Raw genomic sequence first — 25,034 nt, 5'->3', positions numbered from 1 at the left:
CAGAGACTCAAAAATGAAACCCATCAGCTCTGTGAGGTGAAACATGTGAGAAAGTGGTCATGCTGAGAAGGACCACGTGCCAGCAAAATCAGGTCACTTGTACTGGACAACCAGATACCCCAAACTACTGCTCCAATCTAAACCATTCCTGACATTCAGCACCACCAGAGTTAATTATCCACAGCGAGCAAAAGAACACAAAATGTAGAACTACCATATTGTCTGGGAAAAATATACACACCCAAATGGAAATACATGAACTACACTTCACAAAGTAATCAATCCAAGGAGAAACACAAATCCTACTTCAAGAAAAGATTTTGCTTTGTGGTAAAGGAGGTAATAAATGTGAAACACTGAAAATGCAATCCTTTAAACATTATTTAATTAGGTACATTTCTGTTCCAATGGTCTTCAAATTCACCAAAGCATCCCCTCTGATTCTATCTGGACCTACTTTTGACATCCATGGATGTGATTTTATTTATCCACATCACCACAATTTTTCCACACTCAATCTAAACACACAGATCCATCCCTAGTATGGGAGATGTTACAGAGAATGATTTTGGAATTACAGGGTCTGAAGCACCTCAGACACACCTCAAAGGGAAGTTTTCAGGCAACAGTTCTATGAGGGGAAAGTCATATACTGTTGCTGAACACTTAAAAATAACCTAAGTTTTGGGGTTGTCTTCCTCAGTTCAAGCTGTAAACCTGGTTACAAGTTTATTGGAGGTTTCCTTTTCAAAACACACCCAGGATTTTCCACATAATTTTGTTCTAATAGATGAGGAAGAGACAAAAAGTTGCTACAAAGAAAATGCCCATCAAGTGCTGATTAGTCTTATCCTTATAACAAACCAGACAAACCTGGCTTACACAAACAGCTCCACCAGAAGAAAATCGGTATGGATGAGGTAGGAAAACTACTAAAAAGACAGACTAAAATTTTAAAACTTAGCAGATAATTAAACAAACAACAAAAGGGAAAAAAAAAAGCCACAACCAGATTTTTTTAAAGGAACTGACAATGTTGCTTCTACCAGCTATTGAAAGGATATGTATGATCTTCACTTATTTTCAACCAAAACTCTGAGTGCTGTTTCCAAAATAATCGAAATTTCATGCAAACCTCATTACATGGAAACAAATTATTCATGATTTGCAGCAGACTAGTCTTTTGTCTTGCACCACGAGAGAGGCAGCTCCACAATCCGGACTCTTGTAAACACAAACACAGGAAAGCCCATCTTTACAAATGGCTTTGCAACACAGACCAGGCTTATCCTTTAATAAAATACATACATGACACATTCCTTATATTGGCTAATGTTTATAAACTGTAATGAAGTTAGGAATAATTGTTATTATAATCTGTCATGATGATAAACCCTGATCTGAAGAGGTTTGGGCAGTCTTAGAGAGCAGAATGAGCACAGTAATTACGGAGTACGAAATGCTGCTTTCAGGCTTTGTAAAGTTACAGGAACATCATTCCTTCCCACTGGAAATGGGTTAACAGTTCTAATTGTAAGCCCTTAGACACTTATTTTAAGCTTTTTTGTTTGGAGTTGTCTGGGAAGGCAGTTGCTAGCAACAGACACTAACATGCAGGAATCACAGCAGGCTCCAAAGTCAGAATGGCAAAGAGCAAGCCAAAAGCTTTTCTCTGCCCTCGCCTTCTCATACCTGACAGGACCACAACACATCCTTCACTCCAAATGCCTCTCCTGCCACAAACACACCAGCTGCAGAATTGCATGGACAACTCAGAGACAGACCAAATCTCTCAGCACTTTAGCCCTGAGAAGAAAGCACAACTGAATGCACTGAGCTGCAACAGGAAAGATTGCTACAGGTTCAGTTGTTCCCATCTCAACCTCTTCAGCACTCCAGCAAATAAAAAAAAACAGGCTTGCACAGACATCCACTGTACAGAACAACAAAGTCTGAGTGTTTTACAGATTCCTTTGAGGCTCTGCAAGGGGTAATGGGCTACAAATAAGGGAAAAGAATGGTGTCAGTTCATAGAGACAGTGATACTTTCCATTCACAGAGATTTCTTAATGAGAAATATAAAGGTACTCAATTCCTCAGCCTGAGCCCCTGGCAGAGACATTCTTAAGACCATCAAGCAGGCATCATCACTCACCCAAGTCTGGCTGGACAATAGCTGAGACTACACATACAGGCAGAACCCTGGGATCAGCATCCAGCTCTGCTACAGACACGCACCTTAAGCAAGCCACTTCAAATTGTTTCATAAAATAATACTTGAAACAAAAAACGTTTATATTAATGGAGTATTTTGAGGTCATAGAAGTTGTATTATCTTTAACAACAGCCACTAACTGCCTAGATGGAGAGTCTTCCACAAAGACTCTTAGAAGTCTAATTTCAGACATAATGCAATCAGGGTAGTGATAACCAAAGAAAAGGGAGTAAGACAAAAAGTGAAGGAAAAAAGTCGCACAATAACATAGTTCTCTTTTGTCACATGCCTGCCTCTATCTCACTTGACCCAGAAATATCTTTGTTTATCAGCAGTTATCTAAGCTGAAGCAATGCTGACCTTGGTTTGCCCACATCCACACACTTGCAGCAAACAGATGACAGTATTGACTGAGTGCAGTCTTTTACAGCACTGACAGGGCTTCAGTTGAAATTTCTGAAATTATGTCTTTCAGGAATTCCTGTTGACTATAAAAGGGTCTCTTTATTATGCTGGTCTGTTACAAGGTACAGTAAGCTCTTGGCCATGACTGGGGCTGTCAGGCATTACAGAAATGCAGCTAAACAAACGCACACCAGTACTGGGAGTAAGAACACTGAAAGATGTGGGCAAGCAGGATCATCACACAGAGGAAAACAGGAAGGTATTGAAGACTCCAGGGGCTTAGAGAAGTCTGATTTCTCAAGCTTTAATTAAAAAATCAAAGCACTCTCCATGTTTCTGGATTCAGAGCTCCCTACCAGTTACCTGACAGACACCTGCTCAATCCCCTCCTTTTACCCACAGGAATTTCAGTGGAGGAAGGAAAGAGCAGATGGCTGGTACCAATACTGGATCAAATACAAAGCGCTTCCATTTCTGTAGTGGCTAATTTGCCTTACTAGCATTATAAAGCACTTCCACTATGGGGCATAAGTGACATCAGCCTCATATGGACCCAGAGCAAAGTCAGAAATTTCCTAAAGATTCAGCTCAACAAACCTACCTGAAACCAAACAACCCACTTATTCTGTGCTTTATAACTAGAAAGTAAGTTATTTGACAACAGCATGAGGAAAAGTGTTCTCTATAAAGAATCCTTACAAAGTTATTTTAAACTGAGCAAAAGACTGAGCTGTTAGTAAAACAGAGTTGAGGTCATTATGATTAAGTTCAATATTATGAGAAAAACTTAAGTTTATGCATTAATCCAGCTGTAGATGGAATTCTATGAGTTTTAAGCAGATCAGAAGTATCCTGCACTTGCACAGTTTACTCTGCGAGTCCTCGAATATAAATATATTTTAACTGAAGCCATAACACTTTGATTCAATAATCCCACATTACACTTTGAACAGCTGTATTTGCTAAAGATACAGGCTATGAAATTGCTATTAACAGGAACAGTAAGTCCCTACAAAGTGTGAAAAAAACCTCAGGATATAAATAATTGGAAGATCAGACTTACTAGAAAAGCTGTTAAGCTGCACTAAACACTTGACCATCTACAAAAGAAATCACTAAGCATGAAAGGAAAAAAAATCCATTATATTATATAGTTTTCACTTCAGAATGAAGGGCTAATGAACTAATCATGTCTTCAGGTATATGGATTCTATTAACCTGATTGTCTCACACCAAATAAACTCAGAGACTGATGCTCCTTTACAATCCATAATGCATCCAGTCATCTAGTTTAAGGCCAGTTTGGATGGGGCTCTGAGCAAGCTGGACTAGAGCAAAGTGTCCCAGCCTTTGCCGGGGGGGGGGGTGGAGTGGAATGAGATGATCTTTAAGGTCCCTTCCAAAGCAAACCATTCTGATTTTGTGATAATGGATTCTAAAAGATTCTTTCACACCAGGTAGATAGCACTTTCTTATTTCAAGTAGGTTAGTTCAAGTGGTCCAGCTTATGTCCCACAGCATCTGATGACATTACTTTTTTCAACACATCTCCAAACAATGAGAATGAACATCCAATCTCTCATCAGCAGGCTGACATTTGTTACACAGTTCTTCCCCATTGTCATGGTTTGACACTGGCACAATGCCAGTGCCCCCATGAAAATACACGCTCCCTAGTGTCTGCTGTGAGATGTGACCAGGAATAAGGAAAGCAGGCTCCTACTTAGGAACAGAGGGGAAAAAAAGTTTATTAACTAAACTACAAGAGAAAAGGACACATACACACACATGGAAAATGAAAACCTCACAAAAACATTTCCTCCTCCCCCCACCTTATTTCCAATACAATACATCTCCCAAATTTCGCCATCAGTCCATTATGACCCTGTAAATACTCAATTCTCAATCTGTCAAGAGGAGAGGAGTCCTTCTTGGGCCATGGCGACCCCTTCCTTTCTTGTCCAGTGCTCTCACCACCGAACAAGGACCAGAGCTGCTTCCAGGGTTGTCCTTTTTTAAGGGTGCTTTGTCCAGTTCCAAAAAGGGCACAGTCTCACCTTTGGGACACCTGTCCCCCCCATATTTTTCCACTCCCTGGGGCTGAGGAGTCTCCACCCTGAACCCTCTTGGTTCTGAGGCATTGCACCCCCTGGATGTAGTCTCTGTATCACAAAGAAGCATGGTTCTGTCCACGGCTATACAAAAAGAGTCCAGCAACAAGCCACTCCTCATCTCCCCCACCCAGGGTTCTTCTCTGCTCTTCCAGCCTCACTCACTGCTCAGACTTGGATCACTTGCCCACTTCCTCTTTATCCTCCACTCCATCTCTGCTCCAGAAAAGGTCAATACTCTGCAAGGTCTTCATCATCCAAAAAGGGTTAAAAGCTCCTACACGCGGCCAAGCTCCTTCACCGCTGCACACCCCCCGCCCTTCCTACTCCTTCTCCACAGGCCGATATCAACTTCAAGGCCACAGTCCCAAGCACCGACTTTCTCTCTCCCGTCTCCCGGGGTGGGGGGGCTGCCCAATGCCTCCTGGTGCTCCTCCACCCTTCCATCCTCAGGGCCGGCCTACCCTCTCAGGGCCGCATTGCTTTTCCCCTCCCCCCAGGCGAGAGAAAGACCCGAACTCTTCCCCCCGGAAATCAAAGAGACTGCCCCCAGGGGAGAGCTCTGCTTTTAACCCCTGTGTTCTCAGAGGCGTATCCAATACCCAAGTGGCCAAACCAGGTGCCAATTAAAATCTGAACACCTAATTGGCCTGACCACTCCATTCCCAGAAAACCTACTTCCTGTAAAACCACGACACCCATGTGGAAAAGATCTATGAATCCACCAAAGCAGAAAAACATTCTACCAGTTATTATATCACAGACAAATTTCTCCTGCAGAAAGTAGTTGAAGGAACTTGTCCATGAACAAACTTCCTATTATTGGAATACTTACCATTTACATAATACTTGGCAACAGTTAAAGCAATATATCAACACCAATTCACTCAACTTCACAACATGTGTTACTTGCAACATGCTGTATTTCTACCAGGTACACAAAGAGAGACAAAGCAGTCTGTTTTGCACTAAAAAGCAAAAAGGCAGCCAAGATGAGGTTATTCTTCTGTATTTCCTTTATCTCAATTTTGTCTACAGACTGCATTTGCAAGATGTGAGGTAAAGCATCTTCATTTCGAACAGTTATACTGAATTCAGAAACTACTATAGAACACTACTTTTTAAGTATGCTGTACAACTCCCCCCCCATCCAGAGGTAAATTTTAAGGCAATTTGTATAAAAGTCACAAACTCTTCTAAAGCACATGAAATTTCTCTTGTAGACATAAAGGCTCTAACATTAAAATATACATGTCAGTCATAGCAGAGATCTCTGATACTCCACAGATGCAGTGTTCCATAATGCCTTCGCACTCTCCTCAAGCTCTGCCTGGAATTGCAGCCTAAGGGGAAGGGCTCTTCCACTTGCATGATCTGTGGTGGTTGGGGTTTTAGTCTTCCTTTTTTTTAAAAGAAAATGACAACACTAGGCAGGTGTACTGCTCTTATTGTCCACGGCTTCATTCCCTGCGCTATAGTACAGAAACCAAATTACAGCAATTTCTATTTTACATTTTACATAAAGAGTATACTCTTAATGCACTTACTCTGGCAATGTCTCTAAGGGACCAAATTACTATTATTCCCTTTTTATTGAAGACAGCTAAGTCTGGGAAAGGGAGATTTTAAAATTACTTGCCTGAGAGGTCTAGGACAAATGAGATAACCTAACTCGGTCTCAGGTTAGTGCCTATCCCTTCAATCATATTTAGTGTCTTACTCAGTTTGAAATCCCATCCTAAGGTTGGCTAAAGTGCACATGAAACCCCTCCAAAACATTTCTTCCTATTTCAGCCCGCCCACGAGACCGTATGCCATGCATATTAATAAACTCAAGATAAGCATACAGCAGTCAATGCAGGTTTATTGTGGATCTAAAAATACCATGCTAGCTTTTACTAGAGTTGTCATCTCTAAGACTTATGTGCACATACGCTAGCCTTGGCTGTGGTGGTGTCCAGGGCACACAGAGAAATTCAGGACACTAGGCAGACCTATTCAGGTGCAATCATGACATTGTTACTAACTTTGCCTAGGAATTAGATAAAAATGCTGAAGAATCTCACCCAATTCCTTCCCTGCATGCAATTTCAAAGTCATAGGAACAAAGAAGGGAAGGTATTTATTTATACCTATTAGTTGATTAACGCTGATACAAGCTTTCATATATTTACATCAGATGCTTATGAGCATTTATGCTTATGAGCACCATAAGCAAAAAAGCACAATTTGGAGACAGAGAATCAAAAAAGAGGGCTCTAAAACCCTGTAAGAATGCTTTTAGCAACTACCATGACATTTATATTCCTCCCATCTTCACAACCACATTCCCAACCACCACTCCAAGAGAAAAGAATTTTTTTTCTTTTCCCACAACTGCAACATCTGAGATGCCACAAATAAGAAACAGCTTTCAGGCCCACAGGGAATGGTTGCATTGGAACTGAATGTGATGCCTTGAGAGGCTACCTAGAACAGAGGCTAGATAGTGTTAAAGGAATAAGATAGGTATTTATTCAAAATTTATCACGTGTTCAGAGCTCACTCGTGCAGGGACAAGCTTCCACATCTTCCACTCCTTGAACCCTCTGACTGAATGCTCTGTTTCACCTGGACAAGAGCAACCAGTACTGATTTTTAGCAGGAGGACAGCACACATCACAGCAGCTGGACTACAGGAACAAGGGTTCTTTCAGCAGACTGCGGAAAGAGCTCTGCCACTGCTCCCACTGCCCCTTCTGAGGGCCCCAGAAGTCAGGGAGCACCATGGTCCTTGGCTACTGCTTTGACCTGCAGGAGCGAATGTCAGATTTCTGTCATTGAAGGGGTGAGAGGGGGAAGGGATGATCAGAACCATCACACATTTGGTTGTGAAATATAGCCAGGTTTCACAGAAAAAATAAATAAAATAGGGCCCAGAGTTTTTTAAATGCAAACAGTACAGATGAAATTGGCAGTGTCATTTTTCCCTTTACATAAAAAGATATGCACTTGTCACAGTTATTTACAGGGGGGGAAAAACAAACAAACAAAAACCAGCAACAGAACTAAGCCTTGAGAGCTATGCATGAGGAATGCTGCCAGGATTACTCAGTCAATGCTCTTCCTAAGTCTTGCACCACTTGTATTTGTGGTTTTGTTCTCTCTGTCTTACTGAAAATCTTGAACATTGCACAAAAGTTTCCCTTGCAGACAAAACCTGACAAATCAGAGTCACAAAAGTACTGTCAAAGCCACAAAAATGAACAAAAAAGCAGAAGGAAATTCACACTCATTGCTCTCTGCACATTAGACCATCAGGAAAAAAGTTTAAATAAAAGAATGGTTTTTACACATATACAGATCCTGCAGGTAGCAGGCTAAGTTTGTATTACTGCAGACGTTTCTGAACTCAGTGGCTCTGCTTAAGCAAACTTTCCACACCCTTCAGCTGTCTGCAGCTCACTCTCTGCAAGACTTGTGACCCTGGTATTGGCACAAAGCTTCACAGTAGCACCAGTGCAGAGACAGGGATTATTCCCTCAGCAGCATTTTCAGAGGCCCAGGGCTGAAGAATTCACGCTTCCAATTGAGGTCACGCAAGACGGTCGGTTTCCATTCGGTTTCATTTGTGTTGCAACACACAAGAAGCTAACAAGTGAGAAAAGGGAGATGACAAAAAAACTAGCAGAAAGAAGAAAATCTCCTCAAACCACAAGTGTATCGGTCCCTCCAGATGCTTTTCCTCTTGCTCCTACATTTCCAGTAGATTTTGTCCATTTTCTAGAATATGATGCCTTCCAGTTAAACATACTTAGTTCCACAAAGACATCATGGCAGTTCAAACTGTTCCAAAAGACATGAACCACCCACCCAATCAGGCCACAATAATAACTTCATAGTGTGTCACCCCCTTTTTTTTTTAAGGTAGCTTTTTATAACAGGTAATTTCTTTAATGTAATTTTTTTACTTATACCCTACCTGGTAATAATAAGATAAATCTGGACATATAAAAAGCTGCATCCAATAAAAAGAAGTTGTTTATAATTTTTGTTATAGTTCTTAGCTCCCTTCCTTGAAGAAATATAAGGTTTTCTAAAACATTTTCTTGTTACTAAATATATATGTATTTAATTTTATGCACAGATACTTGCATGGTAAAGAGGAATTTGCACTTTTTTCGTATATATAGAGAGAATGTTGTGTGCCAATTTTCTCAATATCCCTGGGAAAACTGCTCATAGTTTCAAATATTGCAAATTGTCAAAAATAATTTGAAAAATTTCATACACTAAGCTCCCCTTACCATTCAGTAGACATTGGATTTAAAAGTTCAAGTTTTTAAAAGCAGCAGCTGGAAAAACCCCACCTGTCAGTTCCTCAGCTCCCAGGATCATTTCACTAGCTCTCTAGTCAACTTCTAAAGTAAGTGTATCTGCAGCTCCAATGTTAAAAAGGGAAATTGCCTTCCACAATTCTGATTTTATAGTTTTTATGCCTTAAGTAGGTAAAATGACATTTTTGGCAGTCTTTGAAAAAACTGTTTAAAATAAAGACCATAGCAATAAATATACTATGCTTGCCTAGCTGCACCATAAAAATTTCCTCTGCTGAAGATGGACACATTTTTTTCCTGTTCCTTGTGGAGAATTAATTCTTCAGCAACAAAATCCAAGTCCTGATGCGTTTCTTGCTAATAATCTGTGTACTTACAACAGTATCTACTACTGAGAGTGACTTAGCTGTTACACTAAACTAGCCTACGAATATTTTCCACCATCATTCCAGGAAGAAATGGAAGATGTATATTTGTAATTGGTTAACACTCTCTTCCCTCTCCCTCCAAGTAAGCAGCACACACAGACACACAAAAGGCAAGGAAAACAATTAAGCTTCCAACTCCTGAATTTTGGCTTCAATTCCCTCAAGTAGCTTCATGCACAAAATCAACATGTGGAAAGAATAATCCACGGTGACCAACTTTGCTGAGGCTTGTGGAAAACTGGCCTGTGCAGCACAGCAAGCTCCTGCCAGAGATCTGCTGCAGCACAGACCTCAGCGAACGTGCACCACAAAAGCAGCACCATGTCCTTCCCAGGCATTCTGGACAACCTCAGTGTTTAAAAGCAATCCCTGACCACCTCTTCCACCCCACACTAAAGTTTAAGAACCCCCCCCCCCTTTTTTTCCCCCCAAGAAAAAAAATAATACAATTACAAATGTATGCACTAACTTAAAGTCATATTTTACTCTTTAAAGCATGCAACTTCATCACGTGGCCCCAAGGCCTCCTCTGGATTATTGGCACCATGTCTGTCAGGAGATGCCATCAATTTATTTTAAGATACACAGGTTGGTGGTTAAATCTACCAATTTACTTTCTATTTGGAACTGCTGTTTTAAAGCAAAATCCCACCAGTAACAACTCCTTCTTCATTAAATATCTTAAAATTTGAAAATTAAGGGATGGACGGTACTTCAATAAAGTATTTATTAAAGAACTCCCTCATTCATGAATAAAAAAACAAAAAAAACCCCGGGATGAACTTTTACCAGATCCACTATTTTACAATTGTAATTCCTTCCTGAAGCAGCAACTCTCGTAAGTGCTGTCTGCATATGATTTCAGCTCAGTGAAAAAATATAAAAATATTTTATAATAATAAAGCTCAGTGCTTTGCTTTATTATTATAAAATATTTTAGGATGTGCATCTGTAATTACTAAATATGTTCCAGATTTGAAATTTGTTTTAGTATCTTATTTTTCTGCATTTTGGAGGTAGCAAAATGCTGGGTTTCCCCCTGACAGGAGTGTTATGCTCCCCTGCTCTCTCCAAGCATACTGCGTAGCTCAGTTCTGTGTTACCCAGGCCCGCTCACACTGCTGTAAAAGAACTGCTTTCGCCCAGACACTTCTGTAGGCATCTGGGCACCAATAAATTTTAATGTACATTGCTGTTTTAGCTCCTGGTCGGTGTCTCCCCAGCTCATCTAGTTTTTCCAATTCCCTGAGATGCTTATCTCATTCCCACTAGACAGGAGTAGCGTTCTCCAATCGCTGCTAGAAGAAGCTGGTGTAAGCACAAATTTCCATTTATAGATCGCTATAAAAAGGTTTCCTCTCTTGCTCAGGCAAACACTCAGTATGATTACAATTCATTTGTGCATATATCTGTTAGAAAAGTTATTTCCTCTTATAGAGAGTTATATTTATTTAGCTGCTCCAGTACAGCTGTTCCAAAGCCACTTGGAGTCTAAAAGCATGCTTTTCTGATGTTGCATTTCCCAATGAAATGCCTCAGCTGCTGAGCAAGAGCCCGAGTTGATAGCCTTTAGAAACATTATCTCTCAAAGGGTCTGTGTCCCCCCGCAGCAGAGCTTTCCGTCCCTGCAAGTCACGAAGCCCAGGCTGCCTCCCGAGAGGCACCCGGCAGCTGCCCCTGCCCGCTGGCAAGCCCCGACCTGCGGCTGCTGCACAGCCCGGCCCCACCCGCACCAAGGGAGGCCACAGCGCCTGCCGGGCACTGAACCCCCCTGCAGAGGCCGGCCAGGCTGTGGGGGTCTGCAGCACGAGCACTCAGTCCTGCACAGAAAGGCATGCTGCAATACACTCGTTTCAGTTCGGTCGTGAATGAGGATTTTTCCTTTTTTTTTTTTTTTAATATACAGCCTCTTCTGTTGTTTATATATTTGGCATTTCTACAAGCTATGAATAGACATAGCTTTTTTTTCAACTTTTGCATTGGAAGGAAAGTCCCAAAATTATTCATTATATAATTTTATAACAAAGTCACAAATTTATTAAAGTAAGGTGAATAATAGCACTGATAGGACTGAGGGGAAAAAAACAACAACTATTTGAAACTAATGCCCAACACACACTTAAAAAAAAAAAAAACCATCAAAAATAAATTAACATTCCTGCCTCAAGGCCAATTTTCCCAGCAATTGTATTTAATAATAGTAAGGGACTGGGCTGTTGCTGAACAGATAAGCTGACATCATTCCAGACACATGAGTTTTCCAGATCTCCCTTTTCATATTTAAAAAAATTAAGCAGAACAAAACAAACAAAAAAACAACCAACCAACCAACCAAAAACCCACCAAACCAAAAAAACCCACCCAAACAAACACAAAAAACTCACCACCACTTCTACTAACTTAAAAAAAAAGATGATGGAGACACCTTTCAAGCAAAATGGTCTCAGTGAGTCCAGTCAGCTTGCCAAGTGTTAATGTGTGCTTTATTTCTTCATCTGTTGGGTTTCTTTTAAATTTTGCTTGTGTAACACAGAAAAGTCAAATCAGTGTTTTTTTCCCTTCAAAGCAATTGGTAACTGATCTCTTTCACAAGTCAGCATCTGGAAGAAATCTTGCAATGCTGGTGTGAGACTTCAAGTTAATTGTGGGAATGAATAAAGGGATATGGAATAATTAAGACTTACAAACACAACTTTAATTTTTCAGTAAGATGACTGCAAATATCATCGAGCAAAATGTTTTGAAGTTACTTATTTCCTGCAACAAAATTGTTTTCAACTAATCTGACAATGCAGTTGAGATTTTCTGATGGTGTCAGAACACTGCATATTGAAAGCCAGAAGAAAACCACCTTCTTCCATGACAAACTCCCTATTACTCCATGCAACCTTGCACCAGCTCTCCAAATCAGAACCACAAGTAGTAGCTACAAAGAGAACACTACAAGAAAGCCTTCTGTTTTCATTTTCTTATGCACAGTGGGTAACAGTTTTGTGTAAATCAGTCACAAGCAGAAACCCTGTAAAAGGAAGGGCAAAGTGTTCACTTTGCAGTTGTTACTGTCAGTTTTTGATTTTGTCTGCTGGTCTTCTCTGGTCACATACAGCAAAAGTAGTATCAGTTTCACAAAAAATACAGCTGTGTTTTTTAACATAAATGCAGCTTCTCTCAACTCCTTACTTCCTTACAATCCAAAACTACCTGTGTGCAAGACTGCCCTATCCTTCCTATACTTTGGCCTTCTGCATCCACAACCAATCCTGAATCCAACCTATAGCTGTTCCAAGTGAAGGTTTAATATTACAAAGGGCTACAAACAAGCAATCTTATAACTAAATATTTTTCACCCTTCTTCATGCAAGAAAACTTCACACTCTTCAAAAATCTAGGACGCAAACATAGGACGCAATAAGCCGTTTTGTCTTGACAGACTAGTATATTTTCAAAAAAATATATCAACAATATGCAAAAATGTTCAGGGGGAAAGCAAAGGGTTAAAACCTCCATGATAGTTGCTGCAAAGAAATGTTAGTAAGTAACTTGACAAAATATTCACAAAGTCTCTTGCATTCAAAGTCATTATGCTTTTCCCCTCCAGACAGGGTCAGTATGTCCTGCCAATTCAGGAGGTCCCAAAAATAAACCAGTTGAGTAACTAAAGATGTCAATAGATTTTCACATTGCCTCCACACATCCAAACGGTATTGCTTAGATGATTACTTATAAACAGCCAGGCATCCCACACTCAACCTAGAGCACTTTCCCAAGCAAATTCTGTCACTTACAGTTACTCTGTTAGAGCTGTCACTGAACAAAGACTATTTTTCCACCTCCAAACTGTATTCTTATAAAACAAGTCACTCAGAAAGAACTGTCTTTTTAAAATGCTTTATAGCACATAGCAAAATTGAGTAGTTCTATTCATCTTCACAATAAAAAAACCCACAACAGAGCAGCTGAGAGATGTAAAAAATGTCCTGAGCCCATGTTTCAAGGGAGAATGTTGATCCACCACTTTCTTTTCTTCCATCTTTGACCTTTTCACTGACACTACCAAAGTTACCCAACTGAGAAACAGAAAAGTATGAAATAGCTCTGCATAAGAGGCAGACTGAAATCACCTAAGTGCTCAGAACCAGGGAGATAATAACTGTTCACTGACATGATTGAAAGCCAAGTAAGTAACCTGGCTAGAGAAACTACTCAATCTGCTCTACACAGAAATTGAAGCACTCATTTCCACGCACGCACTTCTAGAGTGCAATCCAGAAGACTCCATTCCACATCTTCGATTTCTAGAACAAACATGTCAGGATGCAGCAGAGAACTAAAATTCAGACTTTTAATCACAATGTCCAGGGAAAAGCCAGTCAAGAGGGCTCATAGCAGATGCATATAGGCAATAATGTATCTCAATTCGATGATAAATTGCTATTTCACCCAATGCTTAAGTGCCTCTATCTGCTGGAGGTAAACAGAGGGTGCCAAAACCCATTTCTGAACAGCGATGTCAGCTGTTTCTCAAGGAGGTGTGAGAGGGTCTGGGCTCCCCTACAAAGCCTGCTGACAAAACATTCACCCGGCCATAGAGATGCAAATTCACACTCACATACCACACCTTCCCCTATCAGGAGGGCCCATCAATCAACTCCTCTGTGTGGGGCAGAATCTCCATTTCTACTCACATTATGCCACTGAAGTGTTAGGTGAGAGTATGGTTTTGTAGCCTCTCGGTTGAAAAGGATTACCTCACCTGTAAACGAGGATGATAACGTGGCACAAACGATGTAAAGTACTTGTCAGCCGCGAGCTTGCAAGAAAGGGAGCAGACTGGAAACATTTTGTTGTTTTATGTCCCATGGCACCAGGAAACAAATGCTTCCTGAATTGCATTTTGTTGTCTTCTCTTTCAGGTCTGCCTGCCTTTAGTCCTCCTTATCCTATAGCTAACAGCTTGTAGATGCCAGTGTAGACTCGTGTATTAGATACAGCAAGCTCCACAACTGGAAAACCTAATGCTCTTCTGCATGAGGGCAAAGAGCATGACTTGTTCTAAGCTCAGGGCACCTGTTCCTTATTGCTGCCCATTTTAGTTTCCATATAAGCAGTTTGTTGAGTCTAAGTATGAATAAAAGACTCAATGAAATCATAAATCATTATTTCCCTTGAAGGGTGGGACACCACTGAAAAAACAATAAAAGCACTTCAGGCTACTAAAAGAGATTAAGAGCAACATTTTACTTCAGCTTATAAGGCAATGTAAAGCCATTGCCTTCTTGGGAAGACTATGGATGTGACTTCTTAAATATTTTAACCCAACTAATATGTTAGAAAGCTCCCCTAGCTTTCAATTTCCAGGCGATGTTCCTGAAGCAGATCTCTGTAAGAACTGCTGGTACAGACCCTATCACAGCATTGCAATTTCCACTGGCAAATGAGATCCTCAAATTTACTTCTGACAAAAGGGACCTCTATAGATTGCTTAGCTTTCCAAACGTCTAGGTGTATCCTGCACCTTTGTAGCATATTATTCAAACTAAAGTGGTACAAACCCTCAGTAAAACCATATTGCCTCAGAAAATGAAAGTAGAACTTTCTATGCAACCTGAGATCAGGTGCAGTCTTTTTTATTAATGCTCATGATGTGAAGATGTCCTGGCTCCAGCCAGCACAGGGTTATTTTTTGTAGCAGACATGAGGGGCACAGCTAGGTCATGGAGGTTACTCTACATCATCTCACGTCATTACTGGGATGGAGGAAAGGGACATTCTTCTAGGGAAGAGAGTGATTGCTGAAATTGTAGATTTCCTTGAGGTGAGGAAATGTGGCAGAGCCATCAGCTATTTTATTGCTGCTGCTGCTCCTTTTCTTATCTCACTGCTGTTTCCAGTAAACTGTTCTTAGCTCAACCCATGATCTTTGCCTTTTGAGCCTCCAATTCTCCTGTTCAGCCCATCAAAGTGGGAGAGGAGGAGAAAAGACAGAGAACCGATGTGTGGTTTGGAGAGTGGGGGCACTAGACTGGGGAGTACCATTCCTAAACCTTGACAGAAGAGCAGAAGAAAAACATCTTATACAGGTTTGAATTATACTCAAAATCCCTCTTCAGCAGGCCTCAAACTCAAGAGAATATAGAAAACTGGATTTTATTTTTGGTTCATAAGAAATTATCTTTCTGTATTTGACACCAAAGGGTTGCTGCAAACATTAGTGCCATCTCTGCTTTTCAGCTAAGTAACGTGAACCACTGAGTTTTCTTGTTTGCTTTTGTCACATGGTCCTTGGAGTGTGCCATTATGGCACTATACAGGCTGAAGTAAGCATTTACAATTTGAGATCAAAATTCCAAATATAGTTTAAATACCAATATCTCTCATGAAGGAATCATTAAACATTTCTAAATCTAAATATCTTCCTATATTGGCACTTTTTTATTTTGTGTGAGCATAAGAATGTTGGTTTGTGGGTTGTCTTTTAAAAACAAGGTGTTTTGCTCTTTCATTTAAATGTCATTCTTCCACAAATATCAACAGGAAATGTATGGTACTATAACAATAGAATATTGCTGATCAGGATTGGAACAGACTATTGATTTATCACCACTGGGGAAAAAGAAACACTTCTGTTAAGAAAAAAGTAAAAGCCATTTCAACATCACTTTAGTCAGCACAGAAGCAGCAGCATCTTGCCAACATGGATGTTTTAAAATCAACTTCAAGTATCAAATACACTGTCCCTTTAACTAAATATCCATGTATATGTGGTCAAGCAATTGCTGGTGTTGACAAGTATTTGGGCCACTGCCCTTGCTCTCATACTTGCCTAATGATACCTCTGACAGAGGTGCCTAGCAAAGAAATCCATAAAGTGGCTAAAAAGCAGCAGTGCAAGCTGGAGGACAATGAAGGGTCTCTAGCCTTGCCCTGTCGCCTCTGTGTTAGAAATGCATTTGCTTTATGACGAGTTCATCGCAGCTTCATCTGTCTCCTGTGCTTAAGAATTCAGCAAATACATGTTTATGCCACTCTCAGACAAACAAACAAAGACCTGCATCATGGCATATGTGTGAGCACAGGCAGGCTAGTTGATTTTAAAATGCCACGAGAGATTACCTGAATAAGGAAACTGAATTTTCCAGTGTACAATTTTTATCAGTAGTCATTACTATTATTATTAAAAAGCTCTTCCAGTTGCAGAAAAGAACTTTACAAGTCAAGGCTTCACATCTGCATTTCTTTTGCTAACAAAGCTCTCTGCATTTTAACTTCCTCTCTAAAGGTAAGGTAACTAGGTTTATTTATATTGCAAATTTTTAAAAAGCCCAGATAGCTTTGTTCATCTTTTAATAGAAAAATATCATCATTGACATCAATAAAGCTTCTTGCAGGGCAGCCCCTTATTCACTGTTAACAAGTGCAAACCCCAAGTATAGTATCAGCTACATCACACTTCTCAGATTTTTAATTCCTCAATTATTCAAATGTTTATTCTTTACATCTCAAATTCAAAATTAAAATACATTGTTCATAAGGAGCCTCACATTCTTTTTGTATCTTCTTAGGTACTAAAACGTCTTTTTATCACAGATCAAATTTTTCTACAGAAACACAGTACATTTTCTGCAGAAAGAAAGCTGCAATAGCAAAATAAGTCATCTAGTACCATACCTGAAATATTTCATTTTTGCCAAAGAAAAAGGACTAAACCAAGGAGTCCCATACATCAACAGGAAAGCAGTTCCCATACTTCAAAGGGAAAAAAATGTCTTAAATATCCTTTTGACTCTTAAATATATTTAGAAAATCACGATAACGAAAGACCAATGCTGAAATTATATCAGAAAAAAGTGAGTCTGATAATCAAATACAACATTTTGCACAATTGTTTACTTACAATCACACTCTTTATGTGCAAAGGCTTTCTAGTTATTCAAGAAGAGCAGCTTAAGCCCCTAATAATGCCTAAGGGTACAGTAATGCTTCACTAGTATGACAGAAGTCTAGCTTTTGTTTTTAATATATTCTTCTCCAGAGGCATCTCAACATCCCTTAAAACATGTTAATTTAAACAAATATTGTTTGGAAAGTCCACATTATTTACTTATATATACTTATATTTTATAAAGATTTGAAAATACTATAGCTTTCCATGAAAAAATACAAATAAAATCTGTTTTATTAATTAAATATGATGGATACTATATCTGTCCCCAGTATATAGCATGTCTCATGCAGGATAACATCTAGAGTTTATCACAAAAGATTCAAAGAGAATAATTCAACTCAGAATTTTCGAAGTCATGAAATCAAACTAAATCATAGGGGCAGTCAGATTTCCCTGCCAGTTTCACACATGTGAGTATCTGGTATCCTAAGCAGTCATCATTGACATCTCCTAAAGCAGTCTTACAACTGTGGCTCTCTCTCCTCCCACCAGGAATTTGGCAGTGTTGGGATTTTGTTCTCAAATGGTATAAAATTAAATTTAAATAGGAAAATAGTTTGCAAAATTCTTCTCCACCCAAGTGCAGTAATTTCCCACAAACACAGCAAACTCTCCTTTCAGGAAGTGCATGAAAGAATCCATTATGTAGGGAGAAATAAAAGCCTGAAATCAAAACAGTTTAAACTCCCAAAAGTATTGTTAAGGATATTATAAAACTGTAAACAAGAATGCAATTCTTGACAAATAACCAGGTGACATATGCTGGAGTTGAAAAGGAAATGCTCAAGGAATCCCAGGTGTACACAGGCATAGCAGGCAAGGCCGCACCTAAGCGTATGTGATTAAATCAAGTTTGAAATCTTGCAACATCCTCATGAAACTTGGGATCCAAACAAAAATGCACTTTTACCCATGAACGACACCATAACAAGGCTACTTGGAGATTATTCAGACTTCTGGGACTATTTCAACTTTGGACCTCATTACGGTGCACAGCGCAGACAAGGTGACAAGCATTTCAGCAGGCTGACTGCCCTACAACATGCAGCTCCAGAGAACAACAGGCTCTGGTTTGTCCATGCTGAAGGGAAGCAGCCACTCTGATAGCTGGAAATCCACCACAGAACTCTGTACCACAGACAGGCTGCAAAACCAAACCAGTATGTCAAAAAGTCCTATTATTTACAAGCCCTTCAAAAAAGAAAATAAAGAAACAGCCAAGAACAAAACTTGCAGTTATAATTCATGCATATTTTGATCACCATTACTCTAGAAATAACAAAACCAACATTATCAAAGACAAGAAATTAAGATAAACTCCAAAATACAGCATTATATTCAAGGTTAAAATAATAGTACAAACAGTCAAACGAAAAACTTCAGCATGGTTAAAAAAAAAAACCACCAACAAAACTTCCGAAACTACTCCAGCATCACAAAGAAAAGAAACTTTTGTTCCCAGGGGAACTGAGTTATGAGATAGGTGCGTGTATATAACAAATAGTATGTGTACATATAAATATACACAAACATTTAATTTGTCTTCCTGAAATAAACGACAGGAGGATGTACCAATATATATCACTGCACTGTAATCTCTGCTATGATGGGGAAAGCCAAGCAACTGAGAACCAATGGGAGAAGATAATAGGCAGCAAAGAAAAAACAAAGAATGAACACTAACTTGATTCCTCTTCGTGTCTCTTTACATCCCAGCTCTGAACATGTAATGTATCAGGAACATATTTAGTAAAAAAGATATCAGAACTGTTTCTCGGCTTACTACTTCAGGTACTAATAGCACTTAACTTATTTTAATTCTTACCAATACTAAAGTCAAACTGTACAATTTTTACAATTCTTACCAATGCTAAGTCAAACTATACCCTTAATTTTCACTAATTAAGGGTAAAAAGGAAAACATTATTCTATGCTTTGCTGTAAGCCTTTCAAAATGTCTTTAAGAACAAACAAAAAATTAACACACATTGGCCACGCCCTCCCAATATAGCTTTTCCAAGTTTTCAACTTCTTGATTAACACCAGCCATCAATTCAACAAGGGGCAATCAAGTAGTTTACTTTTACATAAAAAGAACATTAATTTTTGGGGTATGTACATTTCAAAGAATATCTGTACATCATATTATATACTGATTAATGAATTATATTAATTTAAGCATTGTTATTTTGTGCTGTCACTTGCACAAAATACAATAAAAAGCATTAAGAGAGCCTGAAAAGCAAAGAATTAATTACCGAGATTATCTCTGCATCCACATTTGAATGGTTGCTCCTAAATACCCAGACTGCATTCAAAATGCATGTATTCACACTTTTTCCCGGTGTGCAGAGTAGAGCTTTCCCTCATAACTTTTTCAGTCACTGGAGTCGACCAGCAGAGCACCAAGGGCTACAGCTGGAGACCGCTCAGAAAGAGAAGCTGTGCAAAGCGTTGTGAAGTGCTCCTTGAGCAGCCTCCTGCTGCACACACACACGCCATTTGTGCACTGCGAGCTGCAAGGGCTTCCACACGGAATGCAAGGGGCTGCCACGCAGCTACAAAACCTCAAATTACTACTGACCGACCAGCCACCTCTTTCAGGGACGTCTGTAATGCATAAGGAGGATTTCTTAGTTTGAAGGCTCAAATCACACTGGGGAACGTGTGATTCAAAGTACAAGCAACTCCCGTCTGACAAAGTTCTCTGCCACACTTGCAATTATTAGAGAAGGTCCTCAGGATATTTCCTTGAATTAGCAGTTCATCCCTCCTATTTACAAATTGCCCAGTGACAAGTCTTCCCTTTGGATGTGACTCATGAGCCTTGGTTTGCTCGTGCCAGAACCTGTAGCTTTTTGGGCATGTATTGCAAAACCTCACCACCAGAGCTCCTGCCTCCCTCACCTCCCCATTTCACACTATGAATACTCAAAGTGGTTTACTTCTCACTTCATGTCTCTTAGAATGTAACTAATTGCACTGGAGACAACATTCATATTTACTACATTTAATTTTAGCATAAACTGTAACTTATTGCAACCAGTACTAAGATTTTATGCAAAGCTCCAGGAAAAAAAAAACAAAACAACCAAAACACAAAAAAAACCCAAAAAAACCCCCAAAAAACAGGGTACAAAAAACACCCCAGCTCTTACCAACATTCTTATTCCACAATTTGATCAGTAGGTTAAAAAAAAGTGTTTGTTAAATGTTTACCTAAACTTAACAGAAAACTGTAAGTTTCATGAGTAGAAATCCTTCAAGAACTAAGCATATAGAAAATATATACACTTTTGCAAATAGGGCCACAGGCTAGCAGATTTCCACTCTGATTCATGGCAGTGCCTCTTGTCTCCTTACATGCCTGGGCACACCTCCACACACACATCACCAAGGCGGCCATTTCCAAAGGGAGGCTACATGACCTCAAGTCAGGAGCAACTTAGGGGCTTGATCAGCAGCTTGACAGAAGAGCATCATGAAAGGGATGGCAGGTTTGAAAATATCTCCTGTGGCTCTGCAGCCACTACTGACAGGTGACCATAAGAGTGAAAATGCAAAAATGTAAACTAACATTTGGAGCATTTATGCAGGCTTTTGAAAAGTTTGCATTGTGCTACAGCCCTCATCACTTCATATCACCACTACTTGCATGCACCTGGATGGGTTAAAGGCTAGCACAGCTACACCTTTGTTTTGCTAGCATGCACACAAATGTATATGTATCTATGACTAATTCCACTGAGAACCACAGGAGAACTCAAGGATGTGCAAGTTACCTACTCCTTTGTATACATGTCCAAAGAATCCTAGCCAAAAACTCTCTCCCACCACATAGGTTGTGAAAATCAAAAGACAGCATAAGGAATAACTATTTGTATCACGACCACAAATTATTCAAATCAAATCTTTAAGAACTACTCCAGAGGTAAATTTTGATGTTAAAACACCCAGTATAACACAGATTGTCAAGTTAGTCAAGACATGATGTACAATTTCAAGAAAAATCTACAAGTAGAACATCACAGTAATGACCGCATTAACATATTTGTTTCATATTTTATTAAAACCAAATGCTCCAATAAACTTACAGAAGGATCACTAAGATCGTTTGTCAAATGACCAAAAAAAACCCCAAACCAACAAACAAAACACAAAAAACACTGTCAGCAGATCCCTTCATTCTTCATTAACAAAGCCACATATATTTTACATTAACCATTTTCTTGACAACCTGAGGAAACTAGGAAATATGTGAGTCGTAAGCTAAAATATGTTTTAGTTGAACACCAAGAAATTTTAAAGAAACTTTCCATTTTTATAGTACTTTTCATTGCAGTGCTCAAAATACTTTACAAGCCTTTGTGGCTTTTATTAAGACATCAGCTATAATAGCTGAAGATAACACTTCCAGAAAATTGTCTGTAATGTTAGAAAGGCCAGTCTCTGAGCACCAGATCTGAAATCTTTCAGCTCTGTCATGAATTCCAAGTACTCTCAAAAACTAAGCTGATAAAAATAACATGTGACCAGCATTTCTGAAAAACAAATCTTAGGAAACTTAAGCTGTACTCACAAGAGTGAGTATTATTATTGCCATTATTATGATATTCTTTAAACTCTGAGTTAAAAGCCTTGCTAATACAGTGGCACACTTTCTCAGTGCCTCATACTACCCCTCAGCCAACACTGCCTCTAAGATCACTGAACCAGATGCAACTTTTAAGTTAGAGTTGAAAAAGCATGCTCTGAGCGAATCTCTGGTCTGGAAGTTCGTTCAAGCTCTAAGTTTTTGTGACCCGACACAGAAACTCTCCCGAATGCTGTTCTCTCCACTTCCAAGCCAGCTAGGTGAACTGCAATTGCTTATTTTAACATAGGTCTTTTTCCCACACAAGCACACAAAAAAATTGACCAGAGCAAGAATTACGCTAAATGTGCCGGACTGTAGCAAACCTGAGTAGATTTCACCTGTATATAATCACTTTAGAAACATGAACCCGCAGATTCAATGAGGTTTCAATTTCTGTCTGCTGTGATTTCAGAAACTACTAGCGGCGTTACTGCTGAGTATTTCAGATCTGTGATTTCTACGATCAGCCTCACTCCACTTCTCTTACCTTCCTCTTCTAATTCTATGAAGTCAGTCTAAGAGGAACGTGGCAGTTCAGTGCAGAACACATTCTCTTTTTAGCATTTGCAATGCAAAACTAGGTTTTGTTCGGTACAGAAATCTTGCACAATAGCCTGTGTATACGTATTCGTTCCAACAATGCTGTCCTATGCAATCACTCTGTAATTACACACAGTCATAAAGCTGCTGCTGTTGCTGCCTGGAACTGCAGTCTCGCCCTCTAAACAACCTAATAGTCTCTGCATTAGGACATTTCTTTTTCTCTCTTCCCCTCCCTTAACTGCTTGCTCCAGTACAGATGGCCTTTACACTAAGCTCAAAGCACGTAGCCGGAATGAAATCAAGGAATTATTAAAAAATTGGATGTTTTAAAAAGAATGTAAAATAAATCTCTGTTGAGCAAATAGAATATTTTGCTAACTCTGCAAGCTGCAACCACACAAGACTTTACAAACCAAAAATAAATCCTGCTTACGCCTGTTTAAAAAAAAAAAAAACGTATTATATAAGACTCTCACATACGCGCGTAGGCGTATTGTCAGCTTTTACTGCTAAACTGTATCGAATCGGTCTTTTGCAGTTGCTGCCAGAAAAGAGCTGTACACTTGGGAGCACGGGATTTTTCAAAAATTATCTAACAAATTCCTCCCCACCCCCCTCCACTGCGTAAAGCCCAACAGAGCGATCCGACCCTCGCCACGATGCGCGCTCGGCGGCGGCCGGGACCCGGCGGCTCCCGCGCAGCACCCGGAGCCCCGCACACGCCGGGCTGCCCCGGCTCCGCCACGCCGCGAGCAAAGAGAACCTCCCCCCGCCCCAAACCAAGCCCCCAAAATCCCATCCGCAGGCAGCTCACCCGGACACAGACACATCCTGAAAGCGGTGCTGCAGCCAGGCAGCCGCGAAGAAACCCCTCCGGAGCGCTGTTAACAACTCAGGGTATGGCAGGAGGCGACGGCTCAGCAGCCGAGCCTGGTCCCCCGCAGCAGGCGGGCCGGGAGTGCCCCTGCCCCGGCCCCGTGGTGCTGCGCGGCCCGGGCGCGGAGCCAGCCGCCCTCGTCACCTCCACAGGTACTTCTGCTCCTCATCCTGCACCCAGCACCCACAAACAAAGCACGCACCACGACCCCCAAAAGAAACGCCCCAGGAAAGACACCCCCTCTCCAAAATGGCAGGAAAACGGAAGCAAATTGTGCAAATTAAAAAAAAAAATAAACGCGCGGAAAACAGGAGAAGGAAGAAGGAGAACGTGCTGGCTCACCTGCGCAGCCAGGCACCGCGGGCGCCGCGGGGGAACGTGGAGCGGCTGTTTGCAGAGGGGGGCGGGAGCGAAGAAGGAGGGGGGGAAAAAAAACAAACTTTGTTTCTTTCTCTCCGGGACTCAGCGAAAGCGTCACTTCCTAGTGCAGTAAGCAGGGAGGCTCCCGGGCCCGGGCTCCTCAACTCCTCCTCCTCCCGCCTCCCTCCTCCTCCCTCCGCGGCGCAGCTCCCCGCCGGCCCTCAGCGCCTCATCCCGTCACGGGCCTGGGCCCCCTGCCCTTGTCCGCAGATCGCGGCTTGACCTTCTGCGCTTGGCTGTCGCTGCTGTTGGCAACGAAGGAGAGGAAATCCGCAGCGAGTGAGGGGCGGGCAGAGAGTTTGCAGCGTTGATTTGAAAGCCAAGCCCTGCAAAATACTGCCGTGTCCAATACCCGGCGGAAAGCGCCGCTTTGATACCCCGAGTTCAGAGCCAGGCTCTTCAGTGAGATGAGGCTTCGTGTCCTTTCTCTCTAAAGAAAAGCAAACAAAGAGCTTTTGGTTTTTAAGGAAACCGTTGTACCAAAGGAAAACACGCTTTTCTGTTTCCCCCTTTCGGTCCCTTTTCTCACTTTTTCAGAAGAAAAAGTAGGGGAAAAAAAATAGGAAGGGAGAAAGGATGTTAGTCAAATGCAAATCCTCAGGTCATGTCAATACTGTTGGCTGTTTTACCAACACCTGAAATTTACTTTCACAATAACTCATACTTCTGAGGTTTCTAAAAATGTCCAGCTCCTCTTCTGGAATATGGCTTCCTTTGCTGCCTTGGTCCCAGAATAAAAAACACAGTGTGCTGACAAATGCAGGCACACTACTCTACTCTACTAAGGCAGGAAATAAAGAAGCTGCTTTGTCATTGCTCCCTCTGTAGACTGCTCTGCTACTTGAGTTTGTTAACAATCAATGAAACTTTTAGATTATAAAATAACCTTTAGACAGCATTCACAGATTAGACTCACATTCAGTGAAACGTCGAACAACATGAAGATGCCAAACGTTTTTCTTCAATGTGCACGTTGCCACATGTTTACCTTCATCCCAGCTCAGATCATTCAGTGCACAATGCAGCATTGCTGGATTTTGGGCTTTTTTTTTTTTTTTCAGACCAGCAGGGCAGTTTCCCTTCCAGCATGTATTGCCTTATAGAGTGAAATATAGAAGTAATTTTTGCACTGCTCACT

At 40.6% G+C, this 25,034-nt stretch overlaps 1 protein-coding gene across 2 annotated transcripts in view; it reads right to left on the bottom strand.

The window, feature by feature from the left end:
- Positions 1-23,986, bottom strand: part of ELMSAN1 (ELM2 and Myb/SANT domain containing 1) — a 55,111-nt gene extending 31,125 nt beyond the window's left edge. Inside the window, exon 1 of one of the 2 annotated variants that reach the window (XM_030949035.1) lies at positions 23,819-23,986. The gene's annotated coding sequence lies outside the window, so the exon portion shown is untranslated. The other variant, XM_030949036.1, reaches the window with a different exon arrangement.
- Between the last annotated feature and the right edge of the window lie 1,048 nt (positions 23,987-25,034).

Source organism: Camarhynchus parvulus, chromosome 5 (genome assembly GCF_901933205.1).
Source record: "Camarhynchus parvulus chromosome 5, STF_HiC, whole genome shotgun sequence".
Taxonomy (NCBI): Eukaryota; Metazoa; Chordata; class Aves; order Passeriformes; family Thraupidae; genus Camarhynchus; species Camarhynchus parvulus.
The sequence above is the reverse complement of the archived record's forward strand: the minus strand, read 5'-3'. Positions and strand labels throughout refer to the sequence as shown.